At 38.6% G+C, this 25,517-nt stretch overlaps 1 protein-coding gene across 1 annotated transcript in view; it reads left to right on the top strand.

The window, feature by feature from the left end:
• Window positions 1–24,316, top strand: part of TDRD3 (tudor domain containing 3) — a 1,563,842-nt gene extending 1,539,526 nt beyond the window's left edge. The window contains exon 14 of the mRNA XM_044072885.1: window positions 23,055–24,316. The gene's annotated coding sequence lies outside the window, so the exon portion shown is untranslated. The remainder of the gene's footprint in view (window positions 1–23,054) is intronic.
• Window positions 24,317–25,517: the final 1,201 nt, after the last annotated feature.

The following is a 25,517-nucleotide window of genomic DNA, read 5'->3' as shown; positions in this document are numbered from 1 at the left end:
CAATACAATACTAATTTTTAAAAAAGTATATTTGAGATTAACACTGCAATACTAATTAAGAAAATATAAGGTAAAAAATTTCAAAACTGATCAATTGACAAAAGCCAAAAAAGCAGGTATATAGTACGCAGAATAATAACAACAAGAATTGAGAGAAAAACTATATACAAAGTTGATACGAGTCATGTAGCAATTTAGTATGCATATTTTCAAGAAGAGAGGCTGCAAATGAGCATCAAGTGTTGTACAGATTTACTATGATTTCTGAGTGAAGAAAAAGAGTTGTTAAGAGTACAAGCTGTCAAAAAAGATGAAGAAGTTACTCAAAGAAGAGAAAAATGGGGTGGATTTAAGAAGGGTCTTGGCAAGGGCAAGGCCATGAGTTTGCTAGGTATTTTTTTTAGTTTCTTTTTGAATTTATTATAATGTGTGATGTTTCCAATGTTGGAGGGGAGTTTGTTCCAGGTTTGGGACACTGACTGTTTGTATAAGAGTTTGCCAATGTTTTTATTGGGCTTGTAAATGTCTAGGAGATGTTGGTCTGAGCTACGAAGTGAACAGCTTGGCGTGCAGTAGGGAGTCTATATTAGATGATTGAACTTTCAAAAGTTCGGCTGTCATATGATCAAATTTTTGAAAGTTTTAATGGAGATCTCCGTACATTGCAGAATGGGAAAAGTTCCTTATTTTACACTGTAGTGCAATCTCAGAGTTGGTATATTTAAAGAGCGGAGGGTGTGGGGGGTACAGCCCCTCACATGGTGGGTGCAGGGGGGCTTGCCCACCTGCTTAAAAGGTTCAGGTAGGTTTTTTGTGTAGTTTATTTTTTTATTAGATTTTTGAACTTTTAAAGTTTGACCATATAGTGTCAACTATATGACAGTCGAACTTTTGAAAGTTCGATTATCTAATATAGACCCTGCAGTAGGATACCAAGGAGGAGAGGGAGGGGCATACAGTGTTTGTTGAGTATGGAGTATGTAATCCACGGCTGTGATAGAAGAAGTTGTTGGGGGAATTCTAGCCATTGAAGCTTCTTTAGTGTGGTACAGTGATGAGAGTAGTGAGGATGGTTAGAGGCAAATCTAGCAATTTATTATAGATTTGTTCAGGTTTGTTGCTTAATGTAAGTTGCAGGTTTGTAAGGACTGGAGCGGCATAATGTAGGCAAGGTAGGAGGAATGCTTAAGCAAGAGTAAGTTTAGAGTCTGAAGTAAGGAATTTTCTGTTCCTGTACAGTAAACCCAGTTTTTGATGTGTTTTTGATGCACTGGTGAATGTGAAGTTCAAATTTTATTTGATCGTTAATTATGGTGCCAAGTAGCTGTGTGTGAGTTTCTACTTCGATGATGGTTTTGTTGAATGATGAGATGATAAAGGTAGATTTGTGATGATAGAGTGATTTAGGAAGGAAGAATAGGAGTTTTTTTGTTGTTTTTTGGATTTAAGATTAGCTGGTTTTCTGTAAGCCATTTTTCAATGGAATGGAAAGTATTTTGAGTACATTTTTGGAGATTGGGGATGTTGTCTGAGTAGGAGATCAGTGTGGAGTCCTCAGCATATTGTATCAGAGCGGAGTGATTGTAGGATATCTGGAGGTTCTTAGTAAAGATATTGAATAGGAGGGGCCCTAGTATAGAGCCCTGAGGGACTCCTGTATGAATAGGTATTAAAGAGCAGGAAGTAAGCCATCTGACAGATTGTTGCCTGTTCATAAGGTAGCTGGAGAACCAGTGAAGAGTGGAAGTTGTTAGGTTGAGTTCATATAGTTTAGTTAGTAGTTTACACTGAGATATTCTATTGAAGTCTTTAGAGAGGTCTAGGAATAGACAGGACACTAGCTGGTTGTTGTTTCTAGCCACAGTTACAGTATGAGTAAAATAAAAAAAATGTAAGATAATCACTACACTCAACAATCTACCTTAGACTGGTTTACGGTGTCACATCCTACTAACTTTACATCTGCTAGCATACTTCCAAACTTCCTTAACGACCACCTACCCACTTTTGCCATCAGAGCCAGTACACACTTACCAGTACTACACACTCTAAAAACCTGTCCACAACTTAATTTCTCTAAAGACCAATTCAATGATCCACATCAGAAAATAAACTGGTCACTGCTAAAGCATCTCCCTTTAGATGAAGCTGTGCACTACTTCAACACCAGTTTCCTAAAAATACTTGACACTTTGTCTCCAGTATGCACTAAAAGAATTAGAAATAATTTTGTCCTGTGTCTAACCAAGGAATGTAACAATCTAATGAAAAAAAAAAGGGATGCAGCCTGGGGTCTCTGGAAGCAAAGTAAAAAAAGTAGTAGATCTAATACTTTTTGAACAACTGCATAACCAAGTAAAAAACAGGTTGTCAAAGATAAACAATTATACTATACCCATCTACAACAATTAATTTCAGATTAATACCCTCCAACAAACCTACCAGTCTGGTACCCTTCCAGATGATCTAAGTGACCATTCATTAACTTATGTCATTAGACACAAAACCAATCTAACTTTACCTGCCACTTATAGAACACTACGAACAAAAAAGCATTTTAACTCTGAACATTATCAAGCTGAACTAAAACAATGTAATTGGTCCCCACTAAAATATCTCCCCCTCAATGAAGCAGTAGATTACTTCAACTCCACATTCTTATCTATTCTGGACCAACATACCCCAAGTCGAACCATCAGAACCAAAACAAAAGTAGCACCCTGGCTAACTAATAATACTATTCAACCATAGGACACAGATTCATCACAAAACGCCAACTTTAATAAAAGAAGCTTTCGGGTACTCTACCCTTCATCAGCATGTACAAACACGAGGTTCAATTAATGTCACATGATTACCAGAACAATAAGATACTTTACACAACTATTTAGTTTTAAAAAATATATATAATATGATATCATATTATTATATTGAACATTTAAGACAAAATGATTATAGTTTAGACCATAAAACTAAAACACAATTAAAACATATGTGTATACTAAATATACTCTTATATATATTTGACTAAAATGTTCATCACAAATTATCATACTGACGTTTTACTAACACTGGTTTAATGCTAAAGTCTTATTATCCATTGTAATTCCCTAATTTCTAAAGCATTATTTAAATCACCACCAATTCAACGGTATCTATGCATCTAAATTTAAACCTATGCGTAGTTTCTTCCATAATGTGCTTGTATAGAGCATTAGTCTGAATTTTTCTATTAATTTCTCAACAACACGATCTCTAAGTCTTCTAATTGTCTTACCTACATAGAATTTTTCACAATTGTTGCAGGTAGCAAGATATACAAGTTGAGATGTGTTGCAAGTTGCTCTACATTTAAAATTATAGCTAATGTTAGTTATAGGGTGTCTAAAGGGTTCATTGGATTGTATAATATCATCACAACAGCTACAATTGTAGCATTTATAAGTTCCCAGTCTAGCATGAGATGTGCATACTTGTCCTGGCCTTAACAACGCCGTTAGCATTAAACCAGTGTTAGTAAAACGTCAGTATGATAATTTGTGATGAATACTTTAGTCAAAATATATATAAGAGTATATTTAGTATATACACATGTTTTAATTGTGTTTTAGTTTTATGGTCTAAACTATAATCATTTTGTCTTAAATGTTCAATATAATAATATGATATCATATTATATATATATTTTTTAAAACTAAATAGTTGTGTAAAGTATTTTATTGTTCTGTTTTTAGTGGCTGGTGTAATCATGTGACATTAATTGAACCTCTATATGAATGTGGTCATATTGTGTTTGTACATGCTGATAAAGTTGGCGTTTTGTGATGAATCTGTGTCCTATGGTTGAAAAGTTTCTGGTGCTATTAATATTTTAAGAGCATAACGAATTTTATCGCAACTGGCGTCTATAAGAGGTGACTACACCAGCCCGGTTTGTCCTGCATTACTTTTTGGAACTTTTATCAACGTTACTTGGTGACTACTTAGAATTTTTTGTCTTTACAACTTGGATTACTTGAATTCGTGTACATTTCTTGTAGAAAAGTATGGCCTCTGCTATCAAACGCTTATTGATGAAATCAAGTAACCCGTTGCTGGATTTTCAAAAACATCCAGTAAAGCCTTCAAACTTGATTGCTGCAAGTGAGTTAGATGAACTGCATAAACTACTGAACGTGCTTGAAAAAAAGACTACTACCTATAAACAATTGCAATGGCAGAGGTTCAGTTTTATGGCTTATCTTGATTTAGGCATAGCACCTCGAGGGTTGCGGGTGCTGAAAATGCCGTCGTATGGCAATACTTATGAAGAACTGTTAACTAAATGGCAACAACTCAATCTAGAATTAAGCGCCAGTTATATGCGCTTGATGAATGAATTTTTTGAGGGTATTGAGCATACACTATTGGATGAAATTACTACAACCGAAAGTAAAATACTTGAACTATTAAAAGGGGACTGCGATAATGAGAACTATCATATGTTTTTGGATAAAATCCGCTCATTGGATGGTAGATTGGAGGCGCAAAAAAAGCGCAAACTACTCAGAGATATAGAAGATTATAAGAATGGCCATATCTTCTCTTGGCCGAAGGCTGAGTATAAACGTCCTAATACACACATTAATTCATCACATGAAATTGAGAGTAATAAGAAGAAAAGAACAACCCAAACACTCGATAAACTTGATATGTTTGAAATCCCCTCTACACCTGTTGAGCGACTGGCCAATCAGCCAAGGGAATTGCAACAGGAAGAACAACGAGCAGTGGATCTAGTGTAAGCAATGTTATTCATCCTACACAAAAAGAGGCAGACTGATTTTAAACTGTCCGGAAAAGGTTCCAGCATACAAAACAAGGACAGAAAGAGGTCCGATGCAGAAAACAGTACAACAATCGCGAACAAGACACCACGCAGGTGATAGATACGGACTTAATATTAAATAAAGGTACTGTGAATTTGACTAGAAAAGTCCTTGCTGATAATCATTACAATTTACTGAATAATGGGCTGAAATTCATCCCATTTTCTATGGACAGTTTGGTGAATATGATAATAGACTTAAAATTATTTGCCAGAAATTTGATGTTGAAATTGCTGTTCCCCAATAGTATTTCTGATGAAAAAGGTTACAAAAAATTGAGTGTATTTGTTCCACAATTGTCACCAGTTATAATAGCGTTTACAAACATTGTGGAAGTTGAATTAAGGGTAATAGTGAAAGGAGGTATAATCTTACATACGACGAATATAAAGCGTTGATACTTTTAAAAAATGATAACGAAATTATTATTAAGCAGGCCGACAAGGGAGGGGCAACTGTAATAATGGATATTATATGAATTCATTTCGTACATTTCTTTCTGATGAAACCACTTTCCAAAGAATTTCCTTCCTAGAAGTGAAAAACCAGATAACACAGGTCAATATGGAGTTATATGAGATGCAATTGAATGAACAAATATCCCTTGAGCTATTTAACTATTTTTCTATCCCTTGTCCTAAGATACCACAAATCTATGGCATACCAAAGGTACACAAGTCATTATCTAATCCTCCCCTTAGACCAATTGTGTCAGGGCAAGGATGGGTAACGGAAGCTGTTTCTAAGTACTTACAAAAAGAGTTATCTAAATTGTTACCCTATTGTGATACCGTTATAAAAGACACTATACATTTTCTGCATAAGTTAAGTAATTGGTATGTTAATGTAAAGGAGAATAGTATATTTGTAACACTGGATGTTGAATCTTTGTTTACAGTAATACCTATCGACTATGGGGTAGAAGCTGTAAGGAGGTTGCTACTGATGTACTCTGTAGTGCAACCTAATGAAATTGAAAATTTATGCTCATTGCTAGAATTGGTGTTAACAAAGAACATATTTATATTTGATGGTATACCTTACAAGCAGCTTACCGGTGTGGCCATGGGGACATCTGTGGCTAACACCTTTGCAAATATTGTTCTTTATTACTGGGAAAAGAACTATATGCAGAATGACTTTTATTACTGGGAAAAGAACTATATGCAGAATGACTTAAATGAACTGAATAAGTATGTGAAGTGTTATGCAAGATTTGTTGATGACTGTTTTTTCGTCTGGGAGGGGACTGAACAAGAACTACATAGTTACCTGGCTTATTTGAATAGTACTACACCATTTTTTAAATTTAAAATGGATTATTCATGTCAAAACATGAAATACCTAGATGTGGAAATTTATATAAAAGACAACAAACTTGAAAGTAGAATATATAAAAAAGATGTACAGGTGATGCGGTATCTGAAAAGAACCAGTATGCACCCAACACATATTTATAGGGGCATAGTTAAGTCTCAGCTTATAAGGGTTAGTAGATTGACAACTGAGGATGAGTGGTATAAAAAGGAAGTACAAGAAATGATTGAAGAATTTAAAAATGGGGGCTACTCAGAAATTATGATAAGGAAATGTACTGAGGAAATAGATAAAGGTAGAGATCATGAATACAAACCAATATTTAACCCCATGGGATGTGGTGTGATACCTTCAATAACAGTACAGAAAAGGTTAAGTAACAATATAGTGAGATATGTAACTACATATAATGGACATAGTAATATGATTTGTAAGATAATAGAAAGAAACTGGCCAATCCTAATGGCAATGCCTGAATTACAAAAAATAGTAGGATCTAGACCCAGTTTTGCCTACAGAAACCAACAATCTTTGAAAAATATCTTGTGTTATAAAGATTTCTCTAGACAAGTATGCACATCTCATGCTAAACTGGGAACTTATAAATGCTACAATTGTAGCTGTTGTGATGATATTATACAATCCAATGAACCCTTTAGACACCCTATAACTAACATTAGCTATAATTTTAAATGTAGAGCAACTTGCAACACATCTCAACTTGTATATCTTGCTACCTGCAACAATTGTGAAAAATTCTATGTAGGTAAGACAATTAGAAGACTTAGAGATCGTGTTGTTGAACATAGGTCAGAAATTAATAGAAAAATTCAGACCAATGCTCTATATAAGCATATTATGGAAGAAACTATGCATAGGTTTAAATTTAGATGCATAGATACGGTTGAATTGGGTGTAAGGGGTGGTGATTTAAATAATGCTTTAGAAATTAGGGAATTACAATGGATAATAAGACTTCAGGCGGACGTGAGTCCTGGTCTTAACATTAAACCAGTGTTAGTAAAACGTCAGTATGATAATTTGTGATGAATATTTTAGTCAAAATATATATAAGAGTATATTTAGTATATACATATGTTTTAATTGTGTTTTAGTTTTATGGTCTAAACTATAATCATTTTGTCTTAAATGTTCAATATAATAATATGATATCATATTATATATATTTTTTAAAACTAAATAGTTGTGTAAAGTATCTTATTGTTCTGTTTTTAGTGGCTGGTGTAATCATGTGACATTAATTGAACCTCTATATGAATGTGGTCATATTGTGTTTGTACATGCTGATGAAGGGTAGAGTACCCGAAAGCTTCTTTTATTAAAGTTGGCGTTTTGTGATGAATCTGTGTCCTATGGTTGAAAAGTTTCTGGTGCTATTAATATTTTGAGAGCATAACTAATAATACTAGACATGGAATCATTCTTAGAAACAAATCTTGGGCAAAATGGCGTACAACTAAAAATCTAACTGATCGCCAAAACTTTAGAGAGCTAAGAAACAGCACAAAAAGAGCTATCCTAACAGACAAAAAGAACTATTACCTTCAGTTGCAACAAACCACCAATAAGGAACCTAAAAAATTCTGTGCCGGTATTAATAATCTACTATCTCCTGGTCATTCTATTACACCTAACCCCCAGGACTCTAACCCAGAGAACCCTACACAAATAGCGAATGACTTCAACTCGTTCTTTACGAATATTATCCAAACTCTTGCTAGTCATCTATCTCCTGATACGTCTAACCTACTTCCACCTACATCAAATCCACCTCCCACACTCCACTTACAACCTGTTTCTACTTCCTTTATTTCATCACTGCTCCAAAAGTTGAAACCTACCACTCCCTCTGCAGACAAACTGCCTGCAGAATTCCTGCAGGTAGGAGCTAAAGTCTTAGCCTACCCTATTTCCATCATGATTAATAGATCTATAAAGGAAGGAATTTTCCCCTCTATCTGGAAGATATCTCATATCATCCCACTACATAAAGGGGGAAAGTCCAATGATCTTTCTAATTTTCGACCAATAGCACTCCTTTCACCAATCGCTAAAATCATGGAAAAATGTATTCACAAACAAATACTTAATCACCTTCTCAACAACAACCTACTTGCTAACTGTCAGCATGGTTTCAGACCTTCACACAGTACCATTACTGCTTTACTCTCCTTTACTAACTCCATCAACACTAACCGTAACAACAACTATCTATCATCCTCAGTCTTCATCGACCTATCCAAAGCTTTTGATATGGTGAATCATAAACTTCTACTACACATACTAAAATCTGTTGCTCTCGACCATCTTGCCTTATCCTGGTTTGCATCTTATCTAGAAAATCATCAGCAGGCAGTACTCTGGAAAAATTCACTTTCAAATCTTCTACCTATCTTTTTAGGTGTACCTCAAGGCTCTATCCTAGGCCCTCTTCTATTTTCAATCTTTATTAACGACCTACAATCTGCTATCCCATATACTACCTGCATACAATACGCAGACGACTGTACTATAATCTGTACTGCTACCTCTCAAACAGAACTCCATTCTCTTACTCAAAAAGCTTTTAACGCTGTAGAACATTGGTTCTCTCACCGCTGTCTACTCCTTAACCCCCCAAAAAACAAACTGTTACTTTTTTCACCTACTCGTAAATCTACTCCACCATATTTTACTCTTACCTCTTCTGACGGTATTCTCATTTCTCCTGACTTGACCACAAAACTATTAGGAATAACTATTGATAATAACCTCAACTTTGACTCTCACATCAACAACACAATAAAATTAGTTAATAAAAAAATAGGATCCCTTTACAGAATCAAACCTTTCCTAACACCTACAGCAAGGTCCACCATAGCTAGATCTCACCTAATCTCTACTCTTCTCTATGCTTCCCCCATTTACACTAATCTTTCCAAAAACAACATTAAAAAACTAGCAACATCCTGTTATAATATAGCTCGATTCGCAGTAGGATCTCCTTTTCAAACTTATCACTGCTTGAACTTAAAAGAACTAGGCTGGATTGAACTTCCTAACCAACTTGTACTTCAACAGCTCTTAATAGCTTATAAGATTCTATATCAGCCAGCCAACACACCAATACTTTCTAGCATTATTTCACCATACAATAACCTGAAACAACTACGTTCTTCAAATAAACTCCAGATTAATATTATCAAACCCAACAATTATGCAGGCGACTGTCTTGGAAAAATATGGAATAAACTACCCTCTGATATCACATCTTTGACCTCTTTCCTACTTTTTAAAAGACAACTAAAAATTTATCTCAATAAACATTGGCTTTGCTCCTGCACTAATCCAGATTAACCTAATTTTTTTCCTTCACCCTTTCCCTTGTTAACTTTCACTGCACAAAAAAAAAACAAAAAAAAAAACTTATGTTCAATTTATATTATCTGTTTAACTTGGTATAACTGCTTATGTTTCTAATGTAACATTTTAATGCCTTTTTATGATGATAGTGGAGCTTTTCTCCCCGGGCCTCTACTGAAAATGGACATATATCCAGCTAGACTAGCCCGGTCAACAAATGTAAAATAAAAAATAAAAATAAATAAATAAAGTAAACAGGAGTGCAAAACTAATAAAAAAAATTCTGGTCTTCTATCTCAACTGAACTTAACCCAGAGACAAAAAAAGGATTTCTGCCTTTCACTTAATGCCCCTCCCTCACACATTGCTAAATACTTCAACATTCATTTTATACAATCCATAGCCAATGTCATCTCTAAAAAAACCCAACTCCAACCCCTCCTTCTCTTCCTCCTCAGCTACCCTTAACAATGCCCCTTTGTCTTGTTCTGATCTTCTCCACCTTAACAGCCCAAAACCCTTCTCTGATAACTCAGCCACTTTCACTTTACAACCATTACAAACAAGCTTCATAAGAAGACTACTACAGAAACTCAGACGCTGCTCTACCTCTGTGGACAACCTCCCTACTCTATACCTAAAATTAGCTGCTGACTCCATAGCATACCGCATCAGCATCTTGTTATAGATCTATTTCAGAATTGTTAGTGCCAAGCATCTGGAAAATGTCCCATATCATTCCCATTCACAAAGGGGGAAACTCCACTGACCTTACCAACTTTTGACCCATAGCCATAGTATCTCCCATATCCAGAATAGTAGAAAAATATATTCATCAACAACTAATTAAATACTTGCTGCAAAACAGCATTCTCACACATACCCACCATGGTTTTCGTCCAGGCCACAGCACATTCACAGCGGTCCTGTCCTTTACCAAATCTGTAAACAGAGCTAGAGGTAGTTTTGTATCTACTCTATTTCTCAACCTCTGTAAGACATTCAACACCGTCTCATATTCCATACTCCTAGACAGGCTGTCTAACTTAGGCCTTACCCCTCCCCCTACAGTGGTTGTACAGTTACCTATATGATCGAAAAGAAGCCATAAAGTGGTCTGATGATATCTCTCTCTTGCTACTTAACTTACAGGAGTCCCACAAGGTTCTAGCCTTGGACCCAATATATTTACAAACGACTTATGCACTGCCTGTTTCAGTGGAACACTCATACAATATGCAGATGATTCCACAATTATCTGCACTTTTCCTACCCTACCCCAACTTCTTACCATCACACAACAAACATTTTCTGCCTCTGAATCCTGGCTCACTATCTGCCGGCTATTCCTTAATGCTAATAAAAAAAATAAACTAAAAAAACTAAACTCCTTCCCTTCCAGCCAAAAACTTGCTCTCTTGACCTAAATCAATTCAAAATACATTCTGCTGACAATGCCACTATTGAAATAACCCACCACACTAAACTGCTAGGTGTTATCATAGATGATCACTTAAAGTTTGAGCTCCATGTTCATCAAAATATAAAAAGCACCAGAAACATACAGTGCCTCTATATGTACTAGCTTAAAGATCTCCATTAGATTAAAAATGGAACAATGCTACAATAAAAGGCCAAGTTTGCCACCAACTCCAAAACTAGTACACATCATTGTAGGCCATTACAGATGCTAAACTGGCTAGAATTCTCCAATTACCTCCTCTATCTCCAGTTCTTAGCACTGCACAACATGTTGTATAAACCCCTAGCCAGCCCAGGTTTGAACATCATCATCAAACCATACAACCTCAACAGAACCCTTAGGTCCGAAGATAAGAAATGTATTGCTACTTCCAAACCCTCTAAAATACCTGGGCAAAGCCTATACTCTCACTCTGTTGCTAAAGCGTGAAAATCGCTCCCACTCTCTACCAGAAGTATTGCTAATCTAGTTGCCTTCAAAACTAAAACAGCATCTAAACAGTTTTTGGCTGTGCCCATGCTCTGCTCCTGGCTAATGTCTCCTCTATTTTCCCCTCCCTCATTCTGTCCTACTTCCTTCTAACTTTCTGCTCTTCTTCTTCAACTAACACTACCTAATAAAAATAAAAATAACTACTGTCTATATTCATAGAATATCATACAGAGTACTTTGCTGATATTGTAAGATTATGTAGAATAATATGTATTACAAGCATGTATATTGTTTTTTCCTCTATTATGTTAAAATGCTGAGACATCTATCTCATTGCATGTATCTTTTATTTCGTATCTCACGATATTCACTTTCATTTCCATTTCACTATATTGACTGTTACGTTTGTAGAGTCTGTAATTGGAGCTTTTCTTCCCTGGGCCTCCACTGAAAACGGGGTCATTTTGACCCAGTCGGATCATCCCAGTAAACAAATGTCAAATAAAATAACTAAATTGTTTCAGTGTAAAGCCTGGATACATTACAATTAAGAAAATGAATTATTTTCTTCAACGTCAGTAGCATATACAGCATTCACTGATAAAAGTATCCCATCTCACATTTAAAATGACTGTAAAGCATCCGACAGTCCAGCACTTGCTCAGACCTAATAGCAAGCACTAATATACCCCGACACTTGATTGCCCAGCAGGGCAAGGCTCGTTATTCATCCCTCACCAGCCAAGTGACTAAGCAGCTCACCCTACTATTCAGGCATGACCAAAGGGCAATTTCAGGTATACTCTCCAGTCCAGCTGGTGAACCTAGGTATCCTGAGGCAATGTTACAGCTGCCTCATGTACATAGACAACCCTTTCCTCCTACCACAAAACATTAACACATGCGAGAGATGCAGTTATATAGCTAAATTGGAGGTTAAGCTCTCTCCACCCAAGACTGGAACAGGCATTAATGAGGAGAAGGTTAACACTTGCATCACACCTCCAGCCTCACATAGACATACTAAACCAGCACTGGCAAAAAATGCACATAAATACACAAAATCATACTCGGAGACTCTAAATAAAAACCTGCAAAAGCATCACAGACCTCCAAAGCAGACACCCAAAAAACCTGCACCTCCCGTCACAAACCAGACAACACATAAAACACAAAATCAGTGTGCCACACAATCACAGCCCTTAAGGCGAAATAACATACCTAACACACTAGTAATAGGCAACTCTATAGTCAGGCACACTGACGTCCCACTCACTTGGCTGAACAAGGAGAAGGTTACTGTTAGCTGCCTGTTGGGAGCCAGAAGCCGTCACATAACACAAGCACTCAGGTCATTCCAGAACAAGTACAAATATGAATCTGTCATTGCTCATGTTGGTGTGAATGACCTGAGATGTACCTCCCTGGACTACATGAAAAGTGACATGGAAGAGCTCTCTGATCATGTAGCCCAGGTGGGTATGACCATGACCCTGAGTAGCATCCTGCCCTCACCAAGAATGATACCGCAGTATAAAAACAAAAATTATCAATTTCAACAATTGGCTAAGCTTCTGGTGTCATTCAAAGGGGATCCACTGTCTGTTAGCCTGGGACGACATGCACGACAAGCCTCATTGCTTCACAAGAGACAGCTTGCACCTGTCACCCCTAGGCTTTCAAATACTGGCCAAGGCTCTTGCTGTCCCCATAGTGCCTTTTTTAGGCAAGGCTCAAAAGTCAAATCCACTTCCGTAAACAGCACAAATAAAAAAATGAGTGTTATGCTACTCAACGCCAGGAGTTTAAATCTCAAAATGCACGTGCTTGAAGCACTCCTCAGTATGGAGAACGTCGACATCTGTGCAGTAACTGAAACCTGATTCAAGGCTCCACAGAGCGCCCCAGCACTACCGGGCTACAACTCATATCACACATTTCAGCCACAGAACATGGACCAAAACACAAAAGGAGGGGGTGTATGCACATTCATCAAGGATACCTACACCTCCAGGTTAGAGGCGCAGTATGATACCTCCGAGATCATCCATGTGCAACTAACATCAGGCAAATCTGCAATGCAAATTGTGGCCTGCTACAGATCACCCTCCATGACCCAGGACCACCACTCTGCCTTTTTGGAGACACTGGAAAACATGAAGGTCCTACCAAACACCCTGATATTGGGCGATTTCAATTACCCTACCATTAACTGGGAAAACTACTCAAGTACAAACTCCCAGGTCCAGCGCTTCCTGAAATTTATCAACTCAAATGCCCTGGATCAGCTGGTAAACTCCCCTACCAGAGGTGAAAACATATTGGACCTGGTCATCACCAACATGGGTGACAGGTGTTTCACACTGGAGGTCAACCTGTCACTGGTTAGATCAGACCACAAACTAATCACTCTGGATGTCCACACCACACCACCACCTCCAACCAAGGAAACCACAGTGAAAACCGTTTCTATAGCAAACTTCACCTTACTTAAGACAGAGGTGGTAAGTATCACAGTCCCCACGCTAAAGGATAACAGTGTCCAAGAGGCAGGAATGCACTCTATGAGCACCTACAAGGATGCATGGATCATGCCATCCCTAGCAAAACCAAGACTCACTCCCCTAAGAGAAGGAAACCAGTCTGGTGGACCCCTGCCATAAACAGGCTATACAATAGAAGGAGGAAACTAGTTCAGAAAAAAAGCAAATCACAAGAAGGAAAGACATCCCTGATCAGTATCAGTAAGAAACTAAGGTCCCTCATAAAATCCTCCAAGGCTAACTTCGAAAGAAAAATAGCCACGTATTTGAAAGATAACCACAAAGCCTTCTTTAGCTATCTCAAGAATCTAAGTGGCAACTCGCAGATATGCTCTGAGCTAGTGCAAAATAGTACAAAGTATACTGAACCCACTGATATTGCCAACTTCCTGGCAGATAGATTCAGCACAAACTTCACCCCCCTCTCAACCCCAGAAGGGCCCACAACAATACTGGAAAAGTATAGTGCCCCAGAAATCACAGACGCACAGGTGAAAACAGCCCTTTCAAAAGCCAAAAGCACTGCATCAGTGGGGCCAAATGGTGTCCCAGGCTGTGTCTTGCATGAACTACAGAACAAACTAACCCCCACCAAAACACACTGCTCACCTCAGCCTCTCCACAGGCTAAGTGCCCATAGAATGGTGCACAGCAACGGTTATTCCACTCCCCAAAGGAGGGGCCACAACTGACCCTGGTAAGTATTGCCCCATAAGCCTGACTAGCCTGATCTGTAAGGTTATGGAGTGCATCATCATGGAACTCATTATCAAAGACATTGGGAGCCTCCAAACACTTGACCCGACCCAGTTCGGCTTTGTTAAGGGCAGATCATGCCTACTAAACCTGGTTGACTTCTTTGAGACAGTCACCAAGGCCATAGATGAGGGGAAGGTAGTTCACACAGCCGGCCTTGACCTCGCCAAGGCTTTTGACACCATTCCCCACTCGGGAATTATAGAAAAACTCACCAGCCTGAACATAAACCCCTACGTCATGAGATGGGTTGCCAACTGGCTTAGAGACAAAACTGACACGGTAAGAATAGCGGGCTCCAGGTCTGACTAAACCAGTCACAAGTGGTGTCCCACAAGGCTCGGTCCTGGGACCCCTACTGTTCGGCATATACTTCTCAGAAGTACAGGCAAACACAGGGGGACTATGGCTAACCAAGTTCGCCGATGACTGCAAACTGGAAGCCATAATTGACTCTCCCGCTGACACGGGCATTCTCCAAAAGGGCCTTACTGAGATGGACACCTGATGTCAAAGTCATGGTCTCAAGCTAAATGCCAAAAAATGCATAGTCATCCCATTTGGGAAAAACAAAACACCCATGAATTACCACATAGGTGGCAGGCCCCTTAATACAGAAGAGGTTATAAGAAATCTGGGGACCCAGGTAGATAGTAATATCTCCTTTGACAGTCATATTGCCAAAGTAGTTAGGAAATCCTTCTATGTAGCCCATCTAATTACTAAAGGGTTTGCATCTAGAAATAAAGAGGTTATAGTGTCCCTGTGCTTGTCACTCATCAGACCCGCCATAGAGTACAATGCCCCATTTGGGATGTACCTCACCAGACACTTCCAACAGCTGGAAAGATCACAAAAGTACCAAACCAAGAGGATTAGTGGCCTCAAACATATTTCCTATGCAGCCCGACTGGAAAAACTCCAGCTGTACTCAGTCGCATATCGCTTACTCAGAGGTGATCTCTGCCTGACTTACAAAGCCATGTCCAACTCAGAATTGATGGACATGCTCCCCCTAAAGAAATCCACGTCGCTGCGAGCCACTCGCTCTAGTGAGCTAAACCTTGCCACAACAATAAATACTACATGCTGGAGGGATAGATTCTTGTCACAGAGACTCCCCATGCTTTGGAACAAAATTCCTAACTACATTAGGCAGAGCCCGTCACTAACACTCTTCAAGAGAAACCTTGACGAGTGGATGGGTAACAGAAAATACACCCCTGGGATCACTTCATTGGCTCTTCTTGACAGAGGCTCAGTTAATTAATCAATGGGGCGGCGAAAGCTGACACAATCTGACTAGGCTTATAAATGCCCTCGGGCAGATAGCCTAGTATCTACCTATGAACCTATGTAACTGCATCTTCCATAGAAATACTTTACAAAAAAGCATACGCGTTACATCAGGAAACATTTATACAAATATTAAGAACAGTAACTGTTACATTGCATTCAGCATTCTTCTAAATATTAATGACATAAAGTGGGGACTTTTGATTTATAGATCTCCCAAGAGTTTAGCACAGTGAACAGACTTTCAGTCTTTTTTATCTACTTCTTGCAGAACCATAGTTCACACATCTAGATTACAACTGTTGAGTTATGCTTTACAGCTCTCCCACTCATTCTCTAATTTCACATTGTTGCTGGTCTTCCTCCTGATCATCTTAGTGTACCAACACTAATCTCTGTTTCACGTCCAGCTCCAGGACTTTTTTTTTGTTACTCGGTTTATTTTTCTTTGCAACAATGGAAAAGTTTTCACTGGAAGTGTCTCCTTATGAGCTTTGTTATTGTCAGAAGACGGAGAAGCATAGTACTCTTCAGTTTGCTGTCTCACTGTGTTGGCTAAACCTTATTTCCTCAACTGCCTGTTCTGCATCCAAAATTGGTCCTCCAAGGGAAAAATAATCTGCTGACTGCCAGATACAGCAACTGGAATCTCACACCTGCCTCTTGACATCTCTAGATTGCTATGATCATTGTGCTTCTCTTCTGCATGGTGTGCAGAGAGTAAAGCTTTTCCACAAAAACTCTGGTATCCCCATTTTTAATATTTTTTCCTTGTTCCATAGTTCTGTTGGTAGCGACTGCCTTTGGTGGTATTGTTGTATCTGAACTGATAGAGGTCTTGGCTGCTTCCTGATGGCCATATCTGGAGCGTATACACAATGTGCCATATGTGGAACACCACTCCAATTGCTTATTTATACTTTCATAAAACGGATGCATTATTTTCCTTCCAGTTTCCATCATATAGCAAAAAAAATCTCAGGTTTTCTGTGTGTGCTATGTCTTGCTACTCTATTATTTTTGAAGCAACTCTTCTTATGTATCCTAATATTCAACCAGTCCTTCCTTCATTTCATTCTCTGAATTTTTTTTCCAGTTGTATCAGCTTGTCTGAATGTCTGCTTAAAGCTTTTTCTTCCAGCCTTTTGTAATTTGCCTTGAGATGTTCCTGTAGTGCCTCAAAAAAAAAAAAAAAAATCTTTGACTGCATTTGATTTTTTTTTTTTTTCGTTAAATTACTGGAAGCCATCTACTGTACTAAAGCTGAAACTTAAAACTACTGTTTTGAACAGCAACAAGGTTCTTCCCAGCCAGAGCTTTGTCATTTCCTTTCTTCTTCTTCTTTTCTTGGATGACTTTCACTTTCTTTTTATAAATTTCTTCTTTGCTGGCATCAAGACAGTGAAATTACTAGCCAGTAACCAAATTTTACCTTCAGTGATAACCCTTATTGGCTTTTTCTAACAGTTTTTCAATTGTCATAGTGGGAAAACTCCATTATCACTACACTACTCAGTAATCAGCCGTCTTAGAGGTCTTGTATAATAAAATAGTTTATTGTCTGTTGCATAATGCATGGATGTAGCCAAAGCAAATCAGCCTTGAATAAGTCCAAGTTATGTAGATATTCTCAGTTTAATATTGGGATATCAGAGAGCTTCATCTTAGAGACACTGTTTTTGATTGTTTGCTTGAATGTGATTGCACTGGTGCGCAGCAATTTAACTGATACTACCTACATGGATGATTTTTTTCCTATTGATTTTTCTATCTGTGAAATATTTTTCTATCACTCCATTGCAACCCAAAGCCCATGTTTTCTCCAAAACAGACTATGGCATTTTTTCACTAATTCTGAAAGAGCAGGTTTAGGATTAGACAGTGCTTGAATTGGTGAAAGACATATTCATATTTATGTTTATTACTTGAGTTATGTCTTTATTTTTGTTTTGACATAGAGCTCCATTGCACAAAATGTTTTCAAGATTTGTTGCTTTTTATGTATATATATAGATATATATATATATATATATACATATGTGTGTATATATATATATATATATATATATATATATATATATATATGTATATGTGTATATATATATATATATATATATATATATATATATATATATATATATATATATATATATATATATATATATATATATATATATATATATGTGTGTGTGTGTGTGTGAAAACTCAAAGCTTTTGAATGGAGATCGCAGTACAATGAGGATCAGGAAAGTTACCCTTTTCTTCACTGTAGTGCGAACACAGAGTTGGTATATGTAAAGAAAAAAAAATTAAGCTTCTTTCCTGCCTTTCCTGTAAGTGGTCTAGACTGTTTGTAGCCTTCTGAGCCCCCAAGCCTTTCTGTTTTGGAGGGAAGCCTTCTAGCTTAATCTTGTTTCTTAGAACTAGCCAGTTTTCTAGTTTCAGCACTCAAATCTGTTTCTTTGAACTTGCTTGTTTAGAACTAGTTGTAAGCACTAAATAAGCTACAAATTACTACAGCACTCAACTTTCCTCACTTGTTTAGAGGAAAGCAGTTTTTAGTACTTAATAAATAAGCACTTATCCAGGCATGTCTAAGGGTCAGATCCCAGTGATTTCTCCTGTCTATCTGATGAATCTGGGCATCTTGGGGCAATGCAGTAATTGCCTCATGTACACAGACAACTGTCTCCTCCTACCACCCAACACTACAACCTGTGAGAGATGTACTTATATAGCCAAACTGGAAGCAAAGCTCTCTTCACCCAAGACTGGACTAGACAGTCAAGAGGAGAAGGTAAACACTTGCACCACACCACACTCATCACATAGTCCCTCAAAACTTACACCACCAAAACACACACATAGAAACACAAAACACACACCTTCATTCGTGGAGGCTCTCAATAAAAACCTGCCCAAGCATCAGGGACCTCCAAAGCAGAAACACAAGCAAACTCCACCCCCCAATACAAACCAAATGACACATAGCCCACAAACTCAGTGTGCCACTCAACCACAGCCCATAAGGCATAACAACGTACCTAACACTCTAGTTATATGTGACTCTATAGTCAGGCACACTGATGTTCCACTCACTAGGCTAAACAAGGAGAAAGTTACTGTCAGCTGCCTGTCAGGTGCCAGGATCCGCCACATAATGCATGCACTCAGGTCACTCCACAACAAGTACAAATATGACACTGTCATTGTTCATGTTGGTGTGAATGACCTGAGACGTACCTCCCTGGACTACATGAAAAGAGACATGGAGGAGCTCTCCGATCTTGTAGCCCAGGCAGGTATGACCCTGACCCTGAGTAGCATCCTGCCATCACCCAGAATGATGCCACAGTACAAGGACAAAATGATTGACTTTAACAATTGGCTAAACTTCTGGTGTCATTCTAAGGGGATCCAGTATTTGTCTGCCTGGGACGACATGATAGACAGATCATGATGCTTTGCCAGAGATGGCTTGCACCTGTCGCCCTTAGGATTCCGGATACTGGCTAAGGCTCTTGCCACCCCTATAGTGCCTTTTTTAGGCAATGTTCAAATGACAAATTCACCACTGTAACAGGTACAAGCAAGCAAAATCTGAGGATAATGCTACTCAATGCTAGAAGTATAAACCTCAAAATGCACTCACTCGAGGCATTCTTTAAAATGGAGAACATCGACATCTGTGCAGTGACAGAGACCTGGTTCAAAGCTCCAGAGAGCACCCCTGCATTACCAGGCTATAATTCATACCACACCTTTCGGCCACCTAACCCGGAACGAAGCACTAAAGGTGGAGGCGTGTCCATATTCATTAAGGATATCCACACCTCCAGGCTAGTTGCACAGCATAATGCATCCGAGATTATCCAAGTGCAACTAACTCTGGGTAAGACCGCAATCCAAATTGTAGCCTGCTACAGACCCCCCACCATGACCCAGGGTTCCCACTCCTCATTTCTTGATACACTGGAAAGTATTAGGGTACAACCTAACACCCAAATAATGGGTGATTTCAACTACCCCACCATTAACTGGGAAAACTACTCATGTACCAACTCTTTTGCTCAACATTTTCTGGAATTCATGAATTCCAACGCCTTGGATCAACTTATTCACACCCCCGCCAGGGGCAGCAATATCCAAGACCAGGTCATTACCAACATGGGCAACCAGTGTTCTACACCAGAGGTCATTTCCTCGTTGGTCAGATCCGACCACAAATTAATCACCCTAGACATCCACATCCCGCCCCCACCCCCAATTAGGGAAACCACCATAAAAAACTTCTCCAAAGCCAATTTCACACTTCTTAAGCCAGAAGTGGCAAACTTCATGACACCTATGCAGACAGACAATAGTGGTACGACTTCTGAATCCTAGACAAATGCACTTTATAAGCACTTACATGAGTGCATGGATCATGCTATCCCTAATAGAACCAAGATGCTATCCTCCAAAAAAAGGAAGCCAATCTGGTGGTCCTCTGCCATAAACAAACTCTACAACAGAAGAAAGAAACTCTTGCAAAAAAGAGTAAAATCCCATGACTGGAGGAGCTCCCTGGTCAAGCTCAGTAAGAAGCTGAGATCCCTCATAAAATCCTCCAAAGCTACTTACAAAAACAGAATCATCACTGATTCTAAAGACAACCACAAAGCATTCTATAGCTATGTCAAGAATCTCCAGTGGCAACACTCAGATCTGCTCTGAGTTACAGCACAATGGCACTAAATATACAGAACAAACTGATATTGCCAGCATCCTGGCAGATAGGTTAATTGCTAACTTTACCCCCCTCTCACCCCCTATTGGGCCCATCTCTATACCGGAAGAATGCAAAATTCCTGTAATCACAGCTGCACAGGTAAAAAACACACTCTCCAAAGCCAAGAACACAGCATCCATGGGACCTGACAATATCCCAGGCTGCTTTCTACATGAACTACAGAATGAACTGGCACCCTACCTAAGTACCATGTTCAGTCATAGTCTCACCTCAGGCTTTGTGCCCACTGAATGGTGCACTGTGACGGTTATCCCACTCCACAAAGGGGGAGCCACAACGGACCCCGGGAACTACCGCCCCATTAGCCTGACGAGCCTGGTCTGCAAGGCCATGGAACGTATTGTCATGGAACTCATAAACAAAGACATTGGTAATCTCCAAACTCTGGACCCTACCCAGTTCGGATTTGTAAAAGGCAGATCATGTCTCCTAAACCTGATTGACTTCTTTGAAGCAGTCACCAAAGCCATAGATGAGGGTACGGTGGTTCACACAGCTTATCTAGATCTTGCCAAGGCTTTCGACACCATCCCCCTTCTGGAATTATAGATAAGCTCACTAAACTAGTTGTAAATCCCTATGTCACAAGATGGGTTACCAACTGGCTCACAGACAGAACCCACACTGTGAAAGTAGCAGACTCCAAATCCGACTTCAGACCAGTGACAAGTGGAGTACCACAGGGTTCAGTCCTGGGTCCTCTCCTGTTTGGTATCTACTTCTCTGAAGTACAGGCTAACACGGAAGGTCTTAGGCTAACAAAGTTTGCAGATGACTGCAAATTAGGAGCCATAATCGAAACTCCTAATGATGTGGACATACTACAAAAGGGCCTCACTGAGACAGATGCCTGGTGTCAAAGCCATGGCCTGAAGCTCAATGCCAAAAAGTGTATTGTCATCCCCTTTGGTAAAAACTCTGTACCCATGAACTACCACATAGCTGGTAGTCTACTTAATGCCAAAAATGTGATAAGAGACCTTGGGACACAGGTGGACAGCAGTCTCTCCTTTGATAATCACATCACCACAGTGGTCAGGAAATCCTTCTACATGGCTCACCTCATCACAAAAGGTTTCTCAACCAGAAAAAAAGAGGTCATTGTTCACCTCTACTCATCACTCATTAGACCCATTAAAGAGTACAGTGCCCCTTTTGGTATGTACCTCACAAGTCATCTACAACAACTGGCAAGGCCACAGAAATACCTCACAAAGAGAATTACTGGCCTCAAACAGATGCCCTACGCAGACCGTCTCAAAAAACTCCAGCTTTACTCCTTCACTTATTGCCTACTCAGAGGCAATCTCTGCCTAACTTACAAAGCTATGTCAAACCCAGAGCTATTGGACATGCTCCACTTAAAGAAATCCCAATCCCTCCGAGCTACACGCTCTAGGGACCTAAACCTTGTCACCACTATAAACAGAACATGCTGGAGGGATAGATTCCTGTCTCAGAGACTGCCAATACTCTGGAACAGACTACCTATATATGTCAAACAGAGCTCCTCATTAGCACTCTTCAAGAAAAATCTTGATGATTGGATGGGAGATAGGAAATTCACCCTGGGGATCACTTCTGTGGCTCTGCTCAACAGGGGCACAGGAAAATAATTTTCTTGGGTGGCGAAAGCCAGAGTACATTTTTGGCTAGGCTTATTATAGGCCCTAGGGCCAGTAGCCTAGTACCTACCTATGAACCTATATAATTTGCAGGGTGTTTGTCTGTGTGTGTGGGGGGGGGTGCGTAGAGGGGCTTGCCCCCCTGCATACATTTTAAAAGGGTTGATTTTTGTGTGTGTGATATCCACACACACACACACACACACACACACACACACATATATATATATATATATATATATATATATATATATATATATATATATATATATATATATATACAATTAACTGTGCTGATCTAACATAACTACTTGTTGTTTTGGTGCTTTGCACTGTACTTTGTTTAAAATATCTTCTGTACAAAAACATCTGTTTATTGAATGTATGTGTATGTGTGTGTGTTTATCAAGTTAAACCTGTATGCCTTTTCTCTTTCTTTACTTGTTGAATTGTGGTAAATGTGTATGTTTTGTATAATCTGTTTATATAATGTAAAGTGGCAGTATGAAAGATGTGCAATTCCAAACAATTTTGACAGTGTTCGTGTTTCCTTGTCTATATTGTTTTGTTTTTTAATAGGTGCTATCAGAGATAAAGGTCAAAGAGGCAAAATCAAAGTCAAAGAGGAAGAACTCAAGTCTCTGAAGAATGCTGTCAGTGTAGCAGATTTCCTGGCTGTGGTTAGAACTGTTTGAAAAAATGGGTTCACACGAACGTCATCAGCAGATGAAAAAAGGCTGGCTTGCAGACGTCTCATAACAGTGTTGTTTGGAGAAACTTGACTTTTGCAAGTGCAGAACACCGCACATGACATGCAACATCAATGAACATGCAGTGAACTGTGGAAGCCTTCTGTTTTACTGGCCAATCTAAGAACATTATGATTTCTTATATTTATTTAGTAGTGACATTTGCAGAAGGATATTGCATAAAATATCATATATTACAGCGTAATCAGTTACACAGCAAACAAATTTAATTTCTCACTGACCATGCTAGTTTCCCCTCTTTGATATGTCTGGACAGAATACGATTAGATTTTCTCTGTATGTCATTGTAGTTCAGGATGTGACTGCTCTACATTTTTTTCATTTTTCAGCTTTTCATTGCAAATCAGCTACACAATCAGGAATGTATTTCTGTTGGCAGTCACATTATCATTTTATATTGAAAAAACTGCTTTATATAAATACAGTCCATAACTGCATATAAATGAACTTTTAAAAAATCCCTAACTCTGTAAGGCAAAGAATAAATGATGAAAGGATGTAAACATCTTATGTGTTTGTCAGTACATTACTAGTCTAGGGGACTAATTTTGTGACATTCATGACCTTGCAAAACTATGCTGGATAGGTACCATTTTTTTTTAACTTCTGCATAATGAACAGAGCAAAGGTGTCAACTGTTATAGCACTGTGTGTTGATGTGCAAAGAGTGATTTCTAGTAGACATTTATGACAAGTGAACGGCATTTACAGGGTAAGAAATTATTTGAGTTTTGCTTAGTTTCCATTGTCCACACTAAAATGTAGAATACCGTACAATGATGGTTTTATATTCTGAAACCTGTGGTCACTGTAGTGCTGCTGAGCTATGTTAGCACATCATACCTAGAACATAGGCACATTTTCTTGTATCAAGACATTCTGTTTCTCTAGTGCCTTCATTGTCATGAGTTGATTCATAGTGAGTATGGTATACTTGTATGCATGCACTGTACATGTCCACTTGTGTGTATAAACAAAAATTATATATATTGTAGTGGGAATAAAGCCTGGCATGGCTAGAATCTTGGTACATTGTAATGTGGACAATAAAAAGGAATTTTATATCCTCTTTGAAAGTTGTGCAGCGAGTTGTTTATGGGATCAGGATGGCAGTATTGTGACAGACCAGTGTTGAGACAAATATTAAGTCTGTACCAGAGTTAAACAAGATGAAGAATGTAGTAAGAAAATTGTTTTAGTATTAAACTGAAGAGGTTATTTGGTATCAAGTGCTACAACTTTCTGCATCACAGATGCTGCCATTAATAAACACTGGGCATAGGATATTGTATCTTCTGTGGACAGAGTCACATTAGCAGTAAATTATAGCATTTGGATAATATTTCACCTTACCTGTCTTTTGCCCTGGACTGAAATTCCAAAGTGTTGGCCTCCTTCCCCATAGATAATAACATGGATGTCTAACTAGATTGCACTGAAGTAGATATGTAAATTGCTGCCTTACATTTCTTCTTTTGATGCATATTCTATTCAAGTTTTCTTTTGATTTTGTGTAGCACTTCTCTCACTCACGTAAAGAAGGACTTGATTGTTCCGTTTATCAAATCTTCACTTTCAGTTACTTTTTTTCTTTTCTTTGAAAACAGTCTGCCTTTATAATTTCAGATCTTTTACTTTCAGTGTGGCTAGATCCATTAATAAATATGAATGTGGTAGGTGAATAGCACCAAAGGGCTTCCACACTCTGTGCCTTTTCTATTTGAGGTTTACGGTTCTGAACCAACTGTTGCTACCACTAATGGTGAGAAGGGAGAACCCCCATTAAATTATCTTTGAAGGAGCCTAAGGTATTCCACAGATTCTTGTTAGAGAGGAAATGCTGGGGTCTCTTATCAAAGTATATCAGGGTATGGATTCTCTTCATCTACTGAACGCAGGCATTGCACCTAGAAAAAAAATAAGAAACATTTCCTGTCCCAAGACATCTAAGGAAAAGGAGTGGATGAATTTCTCACAGGCCTGTTTAAGGCCATTATGGCACTCAAGCAATCATCCTTTGCATGGCCTACTCCCACTACTGCTTCTCCTACCTCACCTCAAAACAGCCAGCTAGAATCATCTTCTGAGGATGAGAAGGCAGATTCAGACTCTGATGAGCACTCTTTGACCTTCTCTTCTCAGATCCAGTCACCAGATCAAGTGGCTTTTGATGATGAAGACTGTTTTCTCCAGATACCCTTGTTAAAGAAACTTCATTTGGGAAACCATTTCCAGTATGATGCAAATTTTTGAACTGAAGCAGATTTCTTAT

This window comes from Protopterus annectens, chromosome 5.part1 (assembly GCF_019279795.1).
Source record: "Protopterus annectens isolate FY-2018-M chromosome 5.part1, PAN1.0, whole genome shotgun sequence".
In the NCBI taxonomy this organism is placed as follows: Eukaryota; Metazoa; Chordata; order Ceratodontiformes; family Protopteridae; genus Protopterus; species Protopterus annectens.
Note: the sequence above shows the minus strand (reverse complement) of the source record. Positions and strands in the feature narration are given on the sequence as shown.